Source organism: Melitaea cinxia, chromosome 9 (assembly GCF_905220565.1).
Source record: "Melitaea cinxia chromosome 9, ilMelCinx1.1, whole genome shotgun sequence".
NCBI classification, from domain to species: Eukaryota; Metazoa; Arthropoda; class Insecta; order Lepidoptera; family Nymphalidae; genus Melitaea; species Melitaea cinxia.
Window position 1 is genome coordinate 16,661,451 of NC_059402.1, and position 17,183 is coordinate 16,678,633.

The window sequence follows — 17,183 nt, forward strand, 5'->3', positions numbered from 1 at the left end:
TCTGAACTATAAAAACTGTCGCTAACATTGTTAGCCTTATCAATTTCTCAGACAATTTATAACGTGGAATATATTGAAACAATAACTGGTATAACGATGGAACTTCGACAGAAAAAGCAATTTGCGTTGAAATTGTCCATTTTTTATGTTCATAACAGCTTTATTGTTATAATTATATTTATTTCTTTTTTAAAATATTAGATTTATTCTAGCTGACCGAAAACCGCAAACGTTGTTTTACCGTATATTTTATTAATCTCAATCCCCTCCCCCCTTATAACTTAGGGGTGTAAAAACAGATATTGTTCGATTCTCAGACCTACCCGATATGCACACAAAATTTCATGAGAATCGGTCAAGCCGTTTCGGAGGAGTTTAACTACAAACACCGCGACACGAGAATTTTATATATATATATATCTTATTATATCTTCGCAGTCTTCGTATATACCGTGTCGGAGATTAAGTTATAATCGTAACTGTTCGATATATTATTTCTATTTATTTTTTTGTATTGTTACGGAACGAAAATCCTTGTTGTTGCTAGTACGAGCGGGATGGGAGTGAGATCGAAAAAAGCATAACAAGACTTTTTCTCGACACTTCTTGCTATAGTACCTATAAAATTAGATCCCAAACATCCGTGTCTTGTTTAAGTTCCCACAAACCAATTATTACTGTGATTGAAAATGATGATTACGTGTATCTTAAGTTATGTTTTTTAAATAAAATAAATAATAATTAATTTTTGTTTCTAAAGTTAAAAAAATATATAATTAATAAAATATAATTTATAAAGTTCCTAAATTTTTATTTGTTATTAATTTAATTATTTTTATTTATTTATTCAATGTATAGCTTTGTGCTTTTTACATACACACTACTCTTTATATCAAATCATTATATAAAAATAAATATATTTTAGTAGAAATTTTTAAATTTAACTTTATTAAATTAATTTACTACAATAACAATATGAGTGTACAGCAAATACATAAAGCACAACAGAAACCGAAACACGCCGGTACTGTAGCAATCGAAAGGCGAAAGGAACTTAATTGCGACCGGGGATTCCCCTCACGCAGTTCTCGTTTTCGCGAATTTCTTAATATAGGGTAGTTATCACGAGTTCTTAAAAACGCCTATTATTTTTATTATTAGTAAGAAAACAAGTTAATATTAATTTAAGTAACCGATTAGTCTCAGTCTATGCTAAGCAATCAATTTAAGAGTTGATTAAGTTCAGCTAACTTAAATATACGGTACATTTGGATAAATCAAGTAAGTAATACCTAATGAGGTATTCCAAATGTGTTACAGACACGCCATGATCTGACTGCTCACGGCTGGTTTGTCGATCTTGCTATTACGTGCGAACCGTTCACGCGATCTTTCAATTTCCATTAATCAATTCTTTTGTAAAAATAGTACTGTAAGTATTGTAAGTATAAATCTATAAAAGAGTAGTCTTTATATTCGAATATTTTGATAGAATTTCCAAGTATACTTATGAGTTCCATAAAGGAGATGAAATGAAATAATCCATGAAAATCTCCAGGTAACTTTTTATTTTAACTTTTTGTACACGTACAAAGATAAAAATCTATATATTAATACATGAAGCAAAAACTGTACCCCTCTTTACAAAAATCGCGCTGACGGAGGAGTATGAAATTTTGCACAGTTATAGTTTATGTAGAGAAGAAATGCAGAACGCTGATATATTTTTTTTAAATTATTCATAAAAATGTATTAAATCAATAAAAAAACATTACGCACACTACTATGTATTTGACACACACGCATACACAATGGGCTCCTAGTGATGCAAATGTCCATAGTCTAAGATATCTGCTTACCACGGGCTGTACGCTTGTTTGCCTTACCTTTGTGGTATAAATAATTGTGTTTGCTCACAAACGAAAAAAAAACCGACTTTAATTACATCGACAAACGTAAGTAGACGAAAAAATAGTAGCTGGCTATTACCACCTGCTTGGGATCCCATTATTAATATAATTAAATCAAAAATCAAGCATAATATACCACAGATTGAGGACTCAATTAGCACATTCTGCGTAGATAGGACTAACTAAAATATTGATGTATGTCGGGTAGTTTCGGATAACTTTGTAAGGTTAGGACGTCTGACACCTCAGTCCTCCCGTGACCATGGTTGCTGTAAAGTATCCGAAACGTCGTGAATCAAAAGTTAATAAACCACGATAAAATCCGAAAAAGTTGTTTCATTTCAATGAGTGAAATTCGCGTAAACATTAGAAAACAAAATAGTAGTAATCAAATATCGATTAAATTCAAATAAGACTACATGACAAGCAGAGCTTTTGATTAAAGTACGAATCATCAAAATCGATAAACTCGGTGAAAAGTTATGCGGCTTATTACAACGTAGGTTGACAAAAAAAAAGGGTAAAGTAAATACGCAATATTAGATATAACTCTAAAAATACTTGTCAGATTTCAATTAAATTGAAATACATGACATGAAACACCTTTCGATTAAAACAAAATTCGTCGAAATCGGTCCACCCAATCAAAAATCGAATTGAGAACCGTGGGGGTTTTCCTTTTTTGGAAGTCGTTTAAAAATAAAAAGATAACATCACAAGGATTTACTAGCTCGTGCCGTTATCACACACTATATTATACACTTCAAATAAACGTCCTAAGACTGCCGAGGTATATAATATCGACTCATCCTGAACATCCTTCTGCTATAAGTTAACTCACTACGTTGCTCTAGTGCGGGTTGGTGGATGTGTACCCTACTATGAGTAACGATCGCTATCAGGTGTATAAGATAACAACCGGGAAAGGATGGCTTAACGTATTTTCCCAGGCACCGGAGATATACAAGGACGAATATCCAAAACGGGAAAAAATGTTTGTCCAAATAAAAATATTCAATCCGAGCGGGAATCGAACCCGCAAAACATTGGTATTTTAGGCGACTATACGCATCACTACACCAGAGCGGTGATATGTAATATGTTTCACGGAATTGAATTTTCAGATTAATTTCTTACATAATTAGCAGTAATTTAACGAAATTTTAAATAATTTCGAACCTCTTAAATATTTACATTAATCTAATAAAATAAGTAACTGGAAAGTTCGCATGGAATTCTCCTTGAAAACTTTCTCGCTGTTAAGTTGGCACATGTTAAAATTAAAACAAAAATCAACTAGGCGTAGAAAAATATAAATTAAATTATGAAAATGATGAATATCATAACACTGTAATATTGGATACATCTTTTTAGGGTTCTGTACTCAAAGGGTAAAAATGGCACCCTATTACTAAGACTTCGCTGTCCGTCTGTCCGTCCGTCAGTCTGTTCGTCGGTCCGTCCGTCCGTCCGTCCATCACCAGGCTGTATCTCAAAAATAGCGATAGATAGACAGTTGAAATTCTCATAAATTATGTATTTGTGTTCCCAAAAACAAAACAAAATTAAATTAAGAGGGAGTCCCATGCAACAAACGCATTTTTTTTGCCAATTTTTGCTCCGATATCAATAAATGGTAACACTGATGGTAAGATGGTAATGGTAGGCGCTTGAAATATTCACAAAATACTTAATTATATGTTTACAATTCAATAATAAATGTAAAAATTATAAAAAAAAATATTTAGGAGAGGGACTCTCGTACAACAAAAGTAATTTTTATCGCTTTTTGCCCGATATTAAAATCAGCACCAGGTAAACGCTTGAAATATTCACAGAATATTTAGTTTTATTTAACAATTAAATATTTTAAAGAACATTTATTTTTATTTAGTTTAGTCAATGGTACGGAACCCTCCGTGCGCGAGTCAGACTCGCGCTTGGCCGATTTTTTTGTATGTTCTCATTAAAATCGATTTAAACAGTTCTTTTACACGACAGCTTATTACTGAAACTTTATGCACAACAGCCCTTTGTTTTCATTTACTTGAGGCAAAATGTTGGTGTCGATAGGATAAAAGAAGAAATAAGCTCGGCTAACCATGTATATATATATGTATATCTACGACGTGTAGGCGTACATATGTATTTATATTTCTTAGAATATATTTTAAAACACGTAGTCTCATGATATTTTCATTTGAGTATTGTCAAGTCTCAGAGTATTTTCTATTTATTTTTATCAAACTAAAAAAAAACCTTAAGTTACTTAGCTTACTTAGCTTGTCAAAAAACAAATCTTCAAGTTTTTGGGAAAGGAAAATCCTAAGAAATTATTTAATTAATTTTAAGAGCGTACAAAAATAACTTCTATAACTCCCACTCGATACTACGCCGGTATGAAGTGTTCACAAAATAACGGGACTATTCACGTCACGACAAACGCAATTATATACGTATTTATTATTTATTTATTTATTTATTTTATTTATTAATTCGGATTAATAGTTTCCAAAAGGATTAAAATAGAATTGATGATTTCACCGATGAGATAATGGTGCTTTCAAGCAGTGTTGTGTGTGAGTGATTAAGGCGACCAGAGCTCCTGGCGGAGTGGGGGCAGGGGCCGGCAACGCCCTTGCTATGTTTCTGGTGTTGCTATGTTTTTGGTGAGCCGTACGTTTGTTTGCCGAGCTAATAGTGTAAAAATAAAAACGGCACGAAGGTGATAGGTATAATGGAGTATTTAAGAAACTGGTGTGTTGTTGTTTAAGGCTTCGCCTTAAAAATGACATACCTGTCATTTTAGCGAATATTTTCGAAATTAGTTATATATACTGTGTATGATGTTATTGTCATTGCAGCTTGCTATTATTATTATATCATACGATAATTATTATCCATATATTTCTATAAATCACTGTAAATAAAATGAAAGTGTTAAGATAATTTTGTAAAGTAATTTTATTTTTATTTTTATCGATAAAAAATCATAATAAAAAATGTATAACCGAATAATTATTTTCTTTTTACTTCGAATAGAACTTGAATTTAATATTTAACAATACGGAACTTCGTTCCTATCTGGTGTCCCACGACACCACACGGTTATATATATTTCGACGGGTCCCAAGAACAAAATCTTATGGAAAAATAAGATGAAATCTGTTTTATTATTGATTCGTATTAAACATGCAAAAAGCTACATGGCAATATTTTTTTTTAATTTATTGGTCTTTTATTTTTCTAAATACTCAAGCGAACATCATCTTATCTACAATTTACTGCAGCGAACAAACATGTATTCACATATACGAGCTTGTTCTTTACACCCCGAAACCGCGCGTGCCGCGACCCATCGTCATTTACGTGTTTGTACTCGGCAAAGTCGAACATTTTAGCAAGACATCAAGAATTCCTCGAGAATTCGGTTTAATATCATAATTTCAGGTTTCGTGAGTAATAACTGACTGTAACAATGTCTGGGTGTATCTAGAAAGAGAGAATATTAAATTTAGCCCTTTTTTTGATAAAATTAGTGACGATCCAACTACTTGTAGCAACGAGGACGAAGAAATCTCTAAACAAGGTAAGTAATAGATATATTTTTTTTCATTAAGGTAATTAAAAAAATAGTTACTGGTGTTACTTTATAAGTCTAGAAACCAATTTACCAAAATTATCTAAAATGCGCATCTTTTGGTCGTTTGTTAATTTACAATGTTGTTCTACAGAAATCTATAACCCATGTAATTGTTCCTTAATAATCAACATATTTCATTTACCTATATTTTATAGACACTAAAATACTTAATTGTGGTGTATTTAATTTTACCCCAGTAGTTTCACATAAGTTTTTGTTCGACAAAAATCATTTTAAAGTCATTCATCGTTTAAGCACATACGATCTTGTTGTATGAAGTTGTACCCAAAAAATGTTGCTGTATCTAGATAAACGATTTTGTTTGTCGTATAAGTTTTAACATGCGAGCATGTTCTACTCAAAAGTATGTAATTTAACCTCTTTTTAAGAAAAAATATATAACTACAATATAAATCAATAGTTTTTAAATATAATACCACACAAATTAAATACATTTTTATTTTCATTTTGTCAGAATCTGCCGGTCAACGTAACACCAACACGTCTCCTTTGCCGCCAGGGGCTCAGAATATCGGCGTCGATATGACAGAAATTTGGCATGATGTTTTTGATTAAAAGGTTCACACAAATGTATTAGGCTATCAACACGAAGTTAACACCGATATTTTTCAGGCCAACTGCGAGCATCTGATTCACCACCTCCTCATTTAGTACAAACCTCACATACTGACGAAGTGCTTACACCATTAAATATAGAAGTAACCTCTAGTTTCAATAACTCACCAGCTGTTTACATTGATGAATTTGAGAATTTGAAGATCCTGGAATTTCTGCGCCATATATATATATATGGTTTTAGCTACTCCAATGCCTTCCCCGGTGAATATACACATAAAATGTAATGACCCTTTTTGTCCCGATCATACTAGTTAGGCTGATTCAATTCGATTGCTAAACATTAGTGCCTCTAACTTAATACCAGAAATGACGCGAAAGCAAAGATCAAAGAAACGCTTGGTACATAAGCAAGACTGGTCTGACGTGAAAAGAAAAAGTTTGCTTGGAAAGAGCTATGTATCAAAGCGAGGTAAATTTGTTGGTGAAAAAATAATGGGAAAGGCCTGTAGTTGTAGGAATAAGTGTGGGGATAAAATAACAAAAGAAAAAAGACTTGACTGCTTCAATAAACAACCACGCGTCAATATCGCGAATTTGTAAATAAAAAATATAGAACAAGGAGCCAAAGAATTTCGTTTCTGGTCAGATAGTTTTGCTGGCCAAAGTCAGAATAGATTTGTCTTTTTTTCATATTTGTATGCAGCCAAAAAGTACAATGCATCAATCACACATCGATTCCTTGAAAAGGGACATACACAGAACAAGGGAGACAGTGTGCATGCCCTTATAGAGCGGTCCTCTTCTTCAAAAACGATTTACACTCTAGATGAATGGTGTTTACTTGTAAGATGGGCAAAAACAGAAGGAGAACCGTGTGTAGTAAAAAATATGACAGAACAAATTTTTCTTAATTTTAAGGTTCACGTAAATGACAAATTGTTGAACAAGAATATAACAGAAAATATTGTGGACTAAGATTATGGAAGTTTTCGTTGATAAATCGGAACCGAATAAATTGTATTATAAGTGTGATTTAAACCAAGAAACTTATGAATACTTAATTGTTCGCAGCGATACAAGAAACTCAGCTAATATTTTACCTGTATTAGAGTATGCTCAAAGCTAAATATAAAGATTTACTGAGCATGTGTGATTCTGGTGTCATAAATTCATGCAATGCAGTATTCTTTAAATCTTTACCATATTATAATTTTGATTGCAATGATGAAAGAAACGATATATATGACAATAAATCTTAACCATAATATTATTTATGTAATAATGATAGAAAGTTTGAGACTGATTTAATTTTAATTTGCTGTGATTAAAAAAACTAATATAAAATATAAAAACGAAGTAGAAAGTTTAGGACTTAACTAGTAATTGTAATTGAAACTATGATTTTAAATAAGTAATCTCCTGAATGGACCAAGAAATAAGAGTAATTGTTTATTCTTTGTTAAAGTTTATTTTTAACCGACTTCCAAAAAAGGAGGAGGTTCTCAATTCGACTGTATTTTTTTTTATGTATGTTACATCACAACTTTTGACAGGGTGGACCGATTTCGACAATTTTTTTTTTTGATCCAAAGGTGGTGTGTGTCAATTGGTCCCATTTAAATTTATTTGAATTACCGATTTTTTTGTTGGAAAGGAGATATCCCTAGTTTTGTACCATAATAAGGAAACCAGGATTTGATAATGGGATCCCAGAGAAATCGAGGGAAACTCTCGAAAATTCGCATAACTTTTTACTGGGTGTACCGATTTTGATAATTTTTAATTTAATCAAAAGCTGATATTTATCATGTGGTCACATTTAAATTTTATCGAGATCTGATAACTACTTTTTGAGTAATCTTTGATAACGCGTAGTTAATTGACAATTTTTTCGTCGATCTACGTTGTATTACTTGTCGATGTAATTGAAGTCGGTTTTTTTCGTTTGTCTGTAAACAGAATTATCTTTTATATTTTATGATGATTTATCTCGTAATAATGAGATAATTTTTAACACCTATGTGACGTTTGTTTTGTAACGAAGATCCCACTGTGCTACTTTTATATTATTAAAGCTTTGATTATTAAAAATAAATGTGTTTTCTTTAATATAAATGTGCACATACTATTATATTATCGACTAAATTATCGGAGAAAAACATCATATGTTCACATAGGTTACTATTTTTTTATTCAATTTCCTAAAACAAAATCGTATATTTAGATAAGTGCTGGGTAGTTCCGAAGAACAAATCCCTATAATATTATAAGAATTAATTTAAGCCTAAAATAAAAGTTAAAGTCATTATAAACATGTAGAAATAAATAAACAAAGTTCCTGATTAGCTTTTACAATAATTTTCCAAACATCATCTTTATTTGCGTAAGTAGTAAATGATTGTATTTCAGCAGAACTTCTAAGCTACATACTGTAATTTGGTAATTTCGCAGATACGATTTTGTTCTTCGGGCCCGTCGATTTGTCTTACAGAAGTCGGAGCGTGAATAGAACTTGTAGATTTTAAAAGGTCAATAAGTGACGAGTGACGGTATCGTAAAACTTTCCATTAGATTAATGGATTTATAATTCAATGTGAAAGTGTAATAATTTTCGCTTGAAACATTTTGATGAATAGATTTCAAAACGACTTTTGATAGTCATACATAAGCGGGTTAATATTCATATGCGTTCAAGTGAAGACAAAAATTCAATTGATAAATGAATTGAATTAATAAATAACTTCATAAAAGTTATTTTCGTATCACAATTTGTATGACAATATCAAAGTGGGTATAAAGTATAGAATTTTTTACAATACTAAATAAAAAAATCTTCGTAATTTGTTTTGACACGAAGGTCACAGATACTTCTAATATCAGAAAATGTTGTTCTTGATTCGTTAGATTTCGATAACAATATATTATGAAACTCATTTGTTTGTAGAATTGAATAAAATATTAAATAAATCACGTACATACAAAAATAGCCTATAATGTTATAAAGCTACAAAATGAGTCGTGAAAATTCCGTACAAGGAAAAAACACAAAAAACAGAGTTGAGAAAGAAAAAAAAAGAACGTCTGCTCCAATTTTTTTCGAAGAATAATATTTATTCCAACTTACGGTGACCGTTTTTATGAAAAAGTTGAGCGAAAATTAATATCTATTATTTTTGTTCGTAATTTATTATTGTAACAAATGGATTTCTAAGAAATTCGAGGGAGAAAAAATGGCGAACAGAAGCACACATTTCATTTACGCGTCATATTTTTTTTTCTAATATTGACGTTTCGATATGTAACCAAGAAATGAAATATCTTTTGTACCTTCCTTTTCCTTATTTGTAAATAAATAAACGGATAACCTGTGATAGCGATTTCTGGGACGTCGTATTGAGTATTCGGTAGCGAATAGAAAGCAAACGCGAACAAAAAAAAAAAAATAGAAATTCGCGTTTTGCAGTTTAGTTGATTCTTTAATGAAAAATACTGATCATGCACACACATACACACATATTCCCCCTCCAACACACACACAAACACGTTTTTATACATATTTTTTTATTTTAATAGAATTAGAAGTACTTGAGAGCTAACGAAATTTTTATAAAAAAAAAACATATATATGAGAAAATAATGGTACCTACTGAAAAAAATATTTACAAACCGCCGCTCCTGCACGTTCTTTTCGTTTTTGTCATTTAACAAAGGCCTGTCAATACTTTAATGTAACGAAGTGGCGAACATCTTGGAAAAACCTCACACGAAATTAGCGGTGAACATTTTATTTTTGCTGTTAATATAAAAATGTTCCTTCGAAAATGTTACATTTTATATATTTTCGAGTATAATATAATGTTATTAAGCTACGGTGAGAGAAAAAAGTAGCAAAGATAAATTACCCAAATGATAATATACACCCAATTAACACTCGGCGACCGCTCACTAGAACTTTCTACGCCAGAGTTTAAAAATACATACAAGGAAAAATAAAATTGCCAATAAATCATAAATATTTGTATAGCTAACACAAATATGGCATCGCACTTACGATCTGTTATCAAAATTTAGTTCAATTGTAATTTTATCAACATTTTTGAATATCATATCAAAAATTGACCGCTCCAGCGGGGCTCGAACCCGCGTCTCCGACTGACCGTGTCGGCGCTCTAACCAATTAAGCTATGGAACGATGTACCCGCTAGATCGAAATTTTTGATATGATGATTTTATTTTCGGTTTAAGCGAACCGTGGCGCCGTCTATAGTGAGTTCTTTACAGAAACCCGTAACTATTCAAAGTTTCATATTACAATGAAAATCTTTGACAGGAGACGACACCATGCTATTTTTAATATGTACGATTTTATTTTTATGTTACGCACACATTAGGAATTTAATTTTATCGCTTAGTAACTGCGGTCCCATTTCTGTAAAGACAAAGGATATTTTTTCTTCTTTCACCCAAATTTCCTCACTCTCATTATGGTCCTAATATCTCTTAAATTAATATTGTACTTAGCTGAATCTTTTATTGTATTTGAACACTTGACAAAATGGGATAATTCTTTTTGTAATAGTTTAATCACTATAAGAATATTTTTATTTATCCGATTTAAAGCTTGCAAATATTACTATAAAGTAATTACAAAACCGATCACATTTTTCGTAGCGATTTCATCACGCATTCACCAGCTTATTCCCCAAGTATAGTATGCGTAAAGAGGTTTTACTTCAAAAGGATACTTCCTATGGATTCAAAGGATATACCTACATACCTACCCGATACGGTGACAATCTAGTGTCATGGACGATGGACGTACCTGAAACAAAATATATTTTTTTTATGAAAAAAGTACAACATTGGAAATTTGCATGATTTGTAAATAATTATCAAAATATTTAGTCTTTTTTTTATTATTTTTAATAATAATAATAATAATAATAATACTTTATTTTAGACTAGATTTTAATTCCATATTGGGTTAATACAACAAAACAACATTTAGAATAAAAAACGAAACGAAATTAAATTAAACAATCAATAAGTAAAAATAAAATTAAATAAAGTAAAGGTAAAATCAAAAATCAAAAAATTCTAAAATTCAAAAAATTCAAAAATGGTGTTAGTAGACAAAAAAAAAACAGATAATTAAGAAAATAAAAATTAATAACGTTAAGGAACACAAACAGTTAAAAATAAACACATACAATTAAATTTACAAACATAATGCATAAACCGAAACTGTGTCCACAAATAAATTTAACACAATCAGCTGTCACTAAAACTAAAACCAAAAATACATTTGTTGTAATTGTACTAGAAAAAATATGGAAAAAATGTCTGTATAAAAATCACTCTATTGTAGTGGCGCGGATGTCGTGTAGGTGCATAAACTCGACGGTTTGCGGGTTCGATTCACTCGGGAATTGTATATGCACAAACATTTGTTTCTAGTTACGGTGTTTATCTTTGTGGGTCTCCCCACCGTGTCTCGGAGAGCACGTTGAGCTGTCGGCCCCTATAGATCATAACACCTATACTCATAGTAGAGAATATATTCGCCAACCAGTGGGGCGGCGTAGTTGATCAACTTCGACCCGTCTCCTGCACGAAGAAAGAGGCCTATAGTAGAGGCCCAGCAGTGGGAAGTAACACGATGAATCAATAAAATAAATTAATCTTAGTTTCAGATCAAGACTATCTCGCTAACTTAAATTTGAAATCTACATGTCTACTTTGACTCCTTAAATTTATTTGATCAAATATTAATATCGAATATTCAGTATTTGCGAGCACATTAATATTTGTTTAAAATACAAATTTCGAGATATATGTAACTGTCACAAACATATGGAAACATTGTAAGCCTTTGATCTTAACAGGAATTTGTTATCGGTAACTTAGATACAGTTGGATCCAATGTACATTCTAGTAACTTATAATTATATCTGGTGAAGTTTGAATGTTATGGATTGGTGTTGAATGACTTTTAAATACTTGGTTAGTTCGACCAACTATTCGTATGTTAATTACTTACATCAGTTTATTTATTTAATTTTTTGTTGCACATTTGAAATAACATTAAGAAAAATTCATTTTGATTTTTTTTTTTTATGTCACTAGGTCGGCAAACAAGCGTACGGCTCACCTGATGGTAAGCGATTACTGTAGCCTATAGACGCCTGTAACACCAGAAGCATCACAAGCGTGTTGCCGACCCAATCCCCAATCCCCCAGGAGCTCTGGTCACCTTACTCACCAACAGGAACACAACACTGCTTGAAAACAGTATTATTTAGCTGTGATCTTCTGTAAGGTCGAGGTACTACCCCAGTCGGGCTGCTCCATATTTTGAGCAGGAAATTCCTGCTGTGCCCTACCTCAGTTAATAATTATATCTCAGATAATAATTAATATCCAAAATAGTCAACCAAATTTGATCACAGTCCACCCTCACAAATTATCGCATTTTTAATACTTATAGGATTAGTAGTGGTAAACAATTATTATATATTTTTTTATATAACTAGTTCGGCAAACAAGCGTATCGCTTACCTGATGGTAAGCGACCGTAGGTTAAAGATGCCTACAACTCCAGAAGCAACACAAGCGCGTTGCTGACTCTATCCCCTATTCCCGCCAGGAGCTCTGGGCACCTTACTCACGCAGCAACATTACACTGCTTGAAAGCAGTATTATTTCGCTGTGATCTTCTGTAAGGTCGAGGAACTACCCCAGTCGGACTGCTCCATATCTTGACCAGGCAATTCCCTTCTATGTACCTCAGTATAATAGACATGTTTTATCATATTGAAACAAGTTGATTATAAGTACATAAAAGCCTGTATGAACGCTTGAATGCATTCGTTGTAGTTTTCATTCGTAATGTGATTGAAAGCGTGAGGTGTACACAGCCTTAACAGTATTAGGGGTTTCCTCCATTTATAAGAAATCAAGGAAGCGTGTTCATGTGCTTATGTCATGCGTAACGTTTGAGAAATCTGTATGATATGTATATAGATACTTAGAAAATTGATAAAAATAATGTTCGAACGCAAATGTGTTAAAAATTCAGATTAAATCAAATACTGGATTGCATATAAGAAATTAATGGAAAAAAATATGGTATAAAATATTTTGATGTTAGTTTGTATAGGCTATAAAGCCATTTTTTATAATTTTGTAAGAGTAGCTCTAACTATACGAGTGATATCGTTTTTTTTTTTTTTTTTTTTTATGTCACTAGGTCGGCAAACAAGCGTACGGCTCACCTGATGGTAAGCGATTACCGTAGCTTATAGACGTCTGCAACACCAGAAGCATGGCAAGCGCGTTGCCGACCGAATCCCCAATCCCCCCAGGAGCTCTGGTCACCTTACTCACCAACAGGAACACAATACTGCTTGAAAACAGTATTATTTTGCTGTGATCTTCTGGAAGGTCGAGGTACTACCCCAGTCGGGCTGCTCCATATTTTGAGCAGGAAATTCCTGCTGTGCCCTACCTCAGTTAAAAACGTCACGAAAACGTCATCGTTCACTTCAGCCTGTAATATCCCACCGCTGGGCATAGACCTCATTCCCCATGTAAGAGCTTAATTCACCACGCTCCTCCAATGCGAGTTGGCATCCGCTAACACCTAGATCTCGGCAAACATCGGCATGAACAATACAAATGTTTGTCATGTGCGGGAATCGAACCCGCAACCGCCAGCGCAACAGCCACGAAACAGTGCTGTGACAGTGAAAGTGACGCCAACGTCTCGTCGTCGTATTTATTTATTTATATGTAATTTGTAAACACACTTTTAAATATAAAAATAAGCTAATGTGGCCCTAATCCACAATAACAAGTAACTCACATAAAAATACAATTTATAACATCATATTATGAATGTAATAATACGAAGATACTCCACACCCTTGAAATCCAACAAAGATTATGACATCCTTAAATATTCATAGATATAGCTGAATAACCTATTTCTCTCGGAAGATAAGCATTATTAAAGCAACAGAGTGGAACGAAGCAGTTTTTAAACTAGTGTCATAACAGCTTGTCATCCGTTCTCATGCAGGCTGTCGAGTTTTTTTGAGTTTTATGTGATAAAATGGGATGGAAATTTTCCTAAAAATTTTAGTCACTGCAGACTGGACTTTTGTCGGACATGGCTTAGTCGTTTTTTTACTGTACCGTGACGCGAGTCCGCTGGATTGGTTTCGTTTGGTGAAATAGCTTTTAACCATAAAATAGTATTCCCAGCAACTAGGCCTGTGTAGAGGTTTTAGGGTCATGTTAATAAATTAAAAAAAAAATGAGTTCAGACCACACGACTAAAGTAAAATGACACGTACTCTCTCTATCTATCTATCTCCACTAACTTATATCTCCCTCTCAACTTCCGTTCGCCTCGCCCGATCACACTTTTTGTAACACTCTCGTCACGCATTCACCAACTTTGCCCCAAGTCAAGCGTGCGTAAAGAAGTTTTACTTCAAACTACAGAAGCGCATCAAGGAATTTTTATGGCTATTTCGTAACTTTCCATTTAGTATTAATTATTATACTATACTAGCTGACCCGGCAAACTTCGTATCGACTAACACAAACTTTATCGTATGGTATTAAAGTTCAAATTGACTTTTAAGTATTTTCACAAATCTTTTGTATGGGAGTATAGAAAAGTGTTGTTTTTAGACTTTTTCAGGAAATTTAAATTTTTTTTTTTGAATTTTTCTCTCCGTAAGAACCATCCTCGTACTTCAAGGAATATTTTTAAAAAAGAATTAGCGAAATCGGTCCAACCGTTCTCGAGTTTTGCGCTTAGCAACATATTCAGCGACTCATTTTTATATTATAGATTTACATATAATTACATGAATGATTAATGGCAGAGGTGGACTTTTACCTAGAAGAGGTGTCAACCAATAGTCATGAGAGAAAGAGTCATATGGCGGGGGGATCGTGCAAGAAATAACAGCATAAAAAATAGCTAAATAAGTGTAATGTATGTAATAGAAAATATTATTAAAAATAAAATAAGCAAGTGCAAACCTGACTAATTTTTTGGTTTTATCAGGAGTCAGAGCTTAAGCTACTAGCCTGAATACAGATATATGATGTATTCATCATGACGTATCAGTAACATATGTCGTCATATGTAGTCTCTTGTCATCATTATTAATGAAAAGTGCTTACACAAAAGGGACTAGCCCTAAAATAGTGCGTTAGCTTCGTGTTAAGTCATTAAGTGACATTGAACATTTATAGGACTGGAGAAGTGGTATCAAGAAGTAAACATTTTTGTACTGCTACGCCAAGATCGAAGGGAGACTGTAAACGTCACAAGGATGTGATTTTAAATTAGTGATGAACGGATCCTGCTCTTAAGACTGTTTGCCTGACATGGGACGGAACTGTATAATTTATTTATTTATACTTTATTATACACCACAACTACATTTTAAACATTAAACACGTTTAAAAACATTTACAGACCGTGAAGTACAATGGGCGGACTTATGGCTTCTTCCAGACAACGCAATCACAGGAAGAATAAATTTAATATAACCTCGAGACAGGGTAGGGGGTGCAGTTATATGATAAACTTACATGCATTAGCATACAAACTACTACTTATACAGAATACACATATAAATGCATACATACATACACACATAAATACATACATACATACTTAATATACATAATAAATAACCTTATTATGAAGAAATAATTTAACAAATATTTTACATATAATTTGTGTCCAAAGTTTTGTTAAAACCCGATTAATTTCAGACACAAGACTACACGTCTGTGCGAAATGCTTCCTAGAATGTTGGTTTTACCTTAAGGCGAATAGGACATATAGATACCATGTCTGCGTGAAATGCTTCCTAGAATGTTGTTTTTACCTTAAGGCGAATAGACCCTCGGAAATCATCACAATATTTTATATACGTGTATATCTGAAGGTAAATAGTTACATATATATTACCTGTTTGCTTTAGTTTCGTATTAAATTATCTATTTTAGGAACATACGACCGTGTTTGTATGAAAAACATGCCAATATTATATTTACACTTGCTGTGCCCGCGACTTAGTCGCGTGGAATTTAACAAAAAAATATTGTTCAAATCGCAGACTTATAAAATAAAAACATTTCTTTAATAAAAGTAGCCTAAGTTACTCCTTATTAAATCAGCCTAGCAGTTCCAGAGACTAGTCAGATAAATAGAACAAATAGACAGACAGACAGACAGACAGGCAGACAAAAATTGTAAAAAATGTCATTTTGGTATATGTACCGCATATGTATATGCATTTAGTAAAAATCGGTTATTTTAGTATTACAAACAGACACTCCAATTTTATTTATTTGTATAGACACGAAACGTCACGCTACGTTTACTATTTGTGTAAGCTTCAATCGTAAATAAAATAAACAGCAAATATATGAAGATATAAAATTCTTTACAAGGGAGAACAAATTTTAATAAAATTTCATATATCGCAGCTCAGTAAATATTTTCTTTATACGTCGTACGCGAGACTGGTTTTCACAAACGGCTCAGCTTCTTTCTTATTTACATAAAATGTAACGGATTTACGTACACGACTTAAATTTCTTAGTTACATACGTATTTTTACTTAATAATTATACTTTACCTTTTAATTGCTTTATACGTTAAAACCCTTTTAATTACACTGACGTTAAAATATATTTGAAGTTGTTGAAGGTAAATAGAATTTTGTTTCATGTAAATCTAAACATCGACGAAATTGTAAATAAAAGATCTTGGATATTGCTAATTTTAACAAAAAGGAGCTCCAAATTCATAATTTGTGGAGAAATCTAACTGAGGTAGGGCACAGCAGGAATTTCCTGCTCAAAATATGGAGCAGCCCGTCTGGGGTAGTACCTCGACCTTACAGAAGATCACAGCTTAATAAGACTGCTCTCAAGCAGTATTGTGTTCCTGTGGTGAGTAAGGGGACCAGAGCTCCTGGGGGAATTGGGGATTGGGTCGGCAATGCGCTTGCGAT